Below are 6,557 nucleotides of genomic sequence, written 5' to 3' on the forward strand. Positions count from 1 at the left end.
CTTGCTGTTTCATCTGTCTGGAATGCTCTGCCCTGAGATACTGATGCAGCTCACCTGTCACCTCTTCAGATCTTTATTCAGATGTCACCTTCTCAGTGATACCTTTCCCAATCACTCTGTTGTAACATGCAACCCTCGCTCCCCTCATACTTTTATACTTTCTCCCCCTTTTCTGCTTTTATTTTCTGCACAGTATGTATCACCTTCTTCCTTTTTTCTTTCTTTCTTTCTTTTTTTTTTATAGAGGGAGAGAGGGACTCTTAATCTCCACATGGACCCAGCACAGAACCCGATGTGGGTCTCGATCTCACGACCCGGAGATCATGACCTGAGCCAAAATCAAGAGTCGGACGCTTCACCGACTAAGGCACACAGGTGCCCCGTATCACCTTCTAACACACTGCATAATAGATTAGAATGTCAGCATTATGAGGGCAGGGAGTTAGTGTATTTTGTTCGCTGCCATATGTCGAGTACCCAGAACAGTGCCTGGCACACAGTGTGGGCTCGATGCATAGTTATTGAAGGAGCCCTCATTCTGTGCCACAACAGCCTGCCTGCCCTGCTGTGCATCCCTCTGACTCCAGCCCTCATCTGTCTCTTGAGTCAGTCAGTCCCTTTCTCCGATGGCTCTCCTGCACCTGGTGCGCAGGGGTGAGTGGACAGAAGTGAATCTGCTCTCCTGTCCCCATGTGGCTTTGGAAGGCAGTGAGCAACCTGTGTCTGGGTGTGTGCAAGCAAAGGCGGGAGACGGCGAGTATAAGAGGACTGCTGATTCTGCTGGGGGCCACGCTGCATGACCCGCAGAGCGATTCCAGCCCAGAGGCACACTGATTCTGCGAAACGCCATGAAGCCCCCGATAACATCATTGTCACACTAGACTTTCCAGAGCAGACATCAGTGCCCTGTTTCATTGTCTCTGCCCCCCACCCCAAGCAACACTCCTCCCTCAGGCTGTGAGCTCCATGCTGATAAAAACTCCCATTTTCAGCTTCTGCAGCCAGCACCCAGTAGGCACCTAGGGCTTCATTCAGCAAACAATCCAGAAGCTCCTCTGTGGGCCACCGCAGTGCTATTCTAGGGCTCTGAGCTCCGATGGCTGGTGTGCATCCTGCTCACTCACAGCCCACCTGTGAGACCCAGGACAGTGACTTAACCTTTCTGAGCCTCCATTCCCTTATCCAAAAAGCAAGGCTAAGGCTAGGACCCTGGCACTGGAAGTCTAGGGTTCACTGAGAGGAACTTCCTTGTGGAACAGTCTGCCAGGAGCCACATGACACCAACAGAACCTTGGTGGTTGAAAGCAGCCCCAGACAACCTCAACAAAATAAAGCTGGCAGGGACTCGTGGGTGGCTCAGTCGGTTAAGCGTCTGCCTTCGGCTCCGGTCATGATCCCGGGGTCCTGACCTCTCCCTCTCCCACTCCTCCTGCTTGTGTTCCCTCTCTTGCTGTCTCTCTCTCTCTGTCAAATAAACAAATAAATCTTTTTAAAGAGTAATAAAATAAAATAAAAAGTAAATCTGGCAGAAACTGGCCATTTCAAAGCTCAGACCCATTTTCTTTTTTGCCAGAGTCTGGACACACGTTCAGGCAGTGGGGTTCCCAGGTTTCTGATAAGCCCACCTGAATGGATCCTTTCCAGGTATACATCTATCTTGTCAGATCAAGAAATTGAGGCTGGGGGCAAGATACTTGAAGCCAGAGGGCAAGCTTGCCCAAGGTCACCCAGCTGGGAGGTGGTGAAGCAGGACTCTGAGTCTGTTTCTGGGCAAAATCTCTAGCTCTCAACCACTGCTTCAGACTTTCCCAAGATCCCCTCTTTTTACCACTGCACCATATACGCTGACCCAGGGAGCCCTGGGTTTGAGCCCCTCAGAGACTTGGGCCTCCCTTTGGTTCATCTGTGAAATGAAGGTAAAACGACACGCAGCTGACATCAACAGGACACCTGCTCTGGGCTCAGCACTGTGCTAAGCACCTGCATGTATCAGTCCATTCAATTCTCCAAACTTCCCTAATGTCACATACAATTATTGTCACCACTTTACTGGCTAGAAAACAGGGCCATAGGTGAAACGAGGTGCCCGCCCACCTTTCAAAGTTTCCTCAGGGACTAGAGAGAACACAAGTAAATTTCGGGCACAGAGTGGGCGCTTGGTCAACGGTATGGCTCCAAGTTACTTGGGCAAATCACTTAACTTCTCTGAGCTGTAGACAGGCAAGCAGACTGTGAGGATGAACTGTGCCTGGCGCATGGTAGCAGTCACTATTTACCAGCATCCCAGCTAGTGGTGATGGCGAATCCCTGTCTTCTAAAGTGGATTTAATTTTAGGGGCGCCTGGGTGGCTCAGTCGGTTAAGCGCCCGACTCTTGATCTCAGCTCAGGTCTTGATCGCAGGGTCGTGGGTTCAAGCCCGTGTTGGGCTCCTCGCTGGGTGTGGAGCCTACTTAAAAAAACAAAACAAAACAAAAAGTAGATTTAGGGGCACCTGGGTGGCTCAGATGGTTAAGCGTCTGCCTTCGGCTCAGGTCATGATCCCGGGGTCCTGGGATCGAGCCCCGCATCAGGCTCCCTGCTCAGCGGGGGGCCTGCTTCTTCCCCTTCCTCTGCTTCTCCCCTTGCTCTCTCTATCTCTGTGTCTCGAATGAATAAATAAAAAAAATCTTAAAAGAAAAAAAAAGTAGATTTAATTTTAGACAACAGCTAAAATTCATGTGGAATTGGATCTGGTGACTAATGCCAGGTGGAATTGGATCTGGTGACTAATGCCAGTGATCAAGCTAAGAACTGTCATTTTTAGACCAAAACAAGGTGTAATTATGGAGCCTCGAGCCTGTTTTTCTTTGGAGAAAGGCCTGTTGCAATGGTGTTAGATCAGAAGGTATTAGAAGTTATCTGTATTCCCGATCGGATTCCCTAAACTGACCCTCATTTTATTTTTTTTTAAGATTTGATTGATTGATTGATTGATTTGACAGAGAGAGAGAGAGAGAAAGAGAGAGAGTGAGCACAAGCAGGGGGAGGGGTAGAGGGAGAGGGAAAAGCAGGCTCTCCACTGGAGCCCAACTTGGGGCTGGATCCCAGGGTTCTGGGACCATGACCTGAGCCAAAGGCAGATGCCCAACCAACTGAGCCACCCAGGCGCCCCCCAACCCTCATTTTAACCAAAATCTTGATGCTCAATCCTAAATCCCGGCCTGACCCAAATCTGACCGTTTATTTATACTGTCTCTAAATTCCCCACACGTGCTCACCAAATCTAGCATCACTGAGACCTAGAAGTTTCCATTCATTCTTTTCTGAGTTCCACTTTGCTACTTTCTGTTCCTCTCATGATCTGGACCTGCATTAATTCTCAAAGGATTTTAAAAAATATAATTACAGGCACCTGGGTGGCTCAGTCAGTTAAGTATCTGCCTTTGGCTCAGGTTGTGATCTCAGGGTCCTGGGATAGAGCCCCATGTCCGGCTCTCTATTCGGTGGGGAGCCTGCTTCTCCCTCTGCCACTCCCCCTGCTTGTGCTCTCTCTCTGTCAAATAAATAAATAAATAAAATCTTTAAAAAATATATAATTGCATTCAAAGCATACAAAATATGAATACATTCTCCTAAAAAGTAACTATAAAAAAAGTAAAAAACAAAAAACAAAAAAACACCTTTTTAGGGGCACCTAGGTAGCTCAGTTGGTTAAGCGCCAGACTCTGGATTTCAGATCAGGTCATGATCGCAGGGTCATGAGATCAAGCCCCGTGTCAGGCTCCCCACTCAGCATGGAGTCTGCTTGAGATTCTGTCCCTCCCTCCCTTTGCCCCTCCCTCTGTTTGCTCTCTCTCTCTCTCTCTCTAAAATAAATGAATAAAAAAATTGTTTTAAATAAAATTAACTTAAAAAGAGAAATCTTTTTTATTTTATTTTTAAAGATTTTATTTATTTATTTGACAGAGAGAGACACAGTGAGAGAGGGAACACAAGCAGGGGGAGTGGGAGAGGGAGAAGCAGGCTTCCCGTGGAGCAAGGAGCCCGATGTGGGACTCAATCTCAGGACCCAGGGATCATGACCTGAGCCAAAGGCGGACACTCAACCCACTGAGCCACCCAGGCATCCCTAAAATGGACACTTTGTTATGCAAGTGTCTATCACATCCATGCAACCTGAGAGGAGAGGTCTGAGAAATGAATTGATCTTTTCTTTCACTTGAGAGCTCCTGCTGTTCACATGGGCCCACACTCCGAAGTCGTGTCCTCTGACCTGGCCCGTCACCCAGCCCACGTTCGGTCCAGTGCAGACACCTCTGGTTTGGAGAACAGGGGGCAAGAAGTGAGGCATTCCCTGAGGCACCCCCCCAACCCCCCACCCCCCGTTAGAATGCGGATATTTCAGTTTCCAGTTTGCCTGGTCAGATCAACCCTGAGCCCCAGGTGCCCTCCTGTTCTCAGTCATGTATTTGCCTGGGGTTTGAGATCCTCAGGAACCCTCTAAAGGGCTGGTCTTGGGGCCCGGTCGAGGGGCGCCCCTGCTCCGTTGTGCAAAGTGATTTGCTGCCTGGAAATTTTTGCATAAGCTGTGCCTTATGCCTGGAAGTTTCTCATTCCTAGTCTCTGAAAGCCTTCAGGTCTCAACTTATTTTAGTATTTTTTTATTAAGTAAACTCTACCCCCAACATGGGGCTCCAACGCATGACCCCAAGATCAAGAGTCACACTGTATGACCAGGGTGTAGTATACTGTCTGGCACAAAGTCGGTGCTCTGGAAATATTGACCAACTCTCAGCCATGAGCTTCCCCACCTTTGATATCAGTGTGCTAATGTCTGCCTCATAAACGTTATTGTGAGGGTGGAGAGAGAAGGGGAGCAAGGAGACTGACATACAGTAGGTGGTCAATAAATGCTATTATTATTATTATTATTATTACTATGCATTCAGAGGCCAATGCGGACCGAGGAATTGTGGAGATGGGGACTTGAGGGCGGGACAGGTTTCGTGGAATAGGCTTGAGCAAAGGCATGGAGGAGAGAGAACGTAAAGGCTGTACGCAAGCCTATGTGGCTGGATGAGTAGTAGGGCTGGGATAGCCCTGCAGTTAGAAAGGCAGACTGGGGCCAGACCAGGGGGAGCCTTGAACGCCAACCCAGCACATTTCAATTTGATCCTTAGGCAATAGGAAGCCAATGAATGTTTTTGAGCAAAGGTGTCAACTGAAGAAGTGGTATTTTAGGAAGACTGATTAGGGCAAATCTGGATCAGGTGGACCAAGCAAGTGAAAAACAAAAAGCCTGACAGTTTCATTCATACTCCATCTCTAATCCTTGTGACTGCATAAAACATGCAAGGGTTAGGGGGTAAAGCTCTGACAGGAGTCAGATCTGGATTCACACGCCGGCCAAGCAACCTGACCATCTGGCTGGCCCTGAGCACTCCCCAAGCGCTCACGTCACCTCCCCAAGCCTCATTTTGTCTGTCTACAAAATGGAGATAGCCATCTCTACCCTGCCTATCTCACTGGACTCTTGTGAGGATTGAGTAAAATTAAAGATGTGCTCATTAACTCATTGAAAAAATGAACCCCACTCAGGGATCAAGTGGTGTTGTAAATGCTGAGGAGACAGGGATGAAGTGGGAGTTCAGTGAAAAGGGACACATAATTAATTACCAATTACTGAGTGCCCACTGCATGCTTTTTTTTTAAAGATTTTATTTATTTATTTGACAGAGAGAGACGGCGAGGGAGGGAACACAAGCAGAGGGAGAGGGAGGGAGAGAGAAGCAGGCTTCCCACGGAGCGGGGCTCGATCCCCAGACCCTGGGATCCTGACCTGAGCCAGAGGCAGCCGCTTAACGACTGAGCCACCCAGGCACGCCCCCCCCCCCCCCCCACTGCATGCTCTTTTCCACCTGTCATCTCGCTGAATCTGCCGGGATGCAGGGCTTGAACTCACGACCCTGAGATCACGACCCGAGCCGAAACCAAGAGTCGGATGCTTAACCTACTGAGCCACCCAGGCGCCCCTCATCTCAATGAATCTGAACAATATCCTTACTGGGTTGAGCCCATTTTATAAATGAGGAAACAGAGGCTCAGAGGGGCTAAGTAAGTCACCCAAGGGTGTTCAGCCCTTAAGTGACAGAGCTCAGGTCGCGGGCTCAGGGCTGACCCATGGGTAAGATGACTGCCTGCCTCCTAGCGCTAAACCTTTGAACACACCTGGCTATTTCCAACTTCTAGGCCTGTACCTTGTTCCCTTTCTAGGTAACCCATCCCACTTTTATTTTTGCCTGTGGAACTCCTGTTCATCATCTTTTAAATTTTAGATCAGGCTTTTCAGGAAGCCTCCAGGACAGCTGAGTGAGACCCCCTCCTCTGGGCTTCCTCAGCATTTAACCAAACGTCTCCCATATTAATCACATCAACACTATATCCTTGGTGGGGGGGGCATCCGGCTGGCTCAGTCGGTAGAGCCCATGACTCTTGATCTCTGGGTCATGAGTGGGTCGTGAGTGGGGTCATGAATTTGAGCCCCACCTTGGGCATTTAAGAGATTATTTAAACAAAA

The sequence above is a fragment of the Eumetopias jubatus genome, unplaced genomic scaffold (assembly GCF_037043125.1).
Source record: "Eumetopias jubatus isolate StellerSeaLion01/CBP00866 unplaced genomic scaffold, mEumJub1_p1.0 scaffold_6, whole genome shotgun sequence".
Taxonomy (NCBI): Eukaryota; Metazoa; Chordata; class Mammalia; order Carnivora; family Otariidae; genus Eumetopias; species Eumetopias jubatus.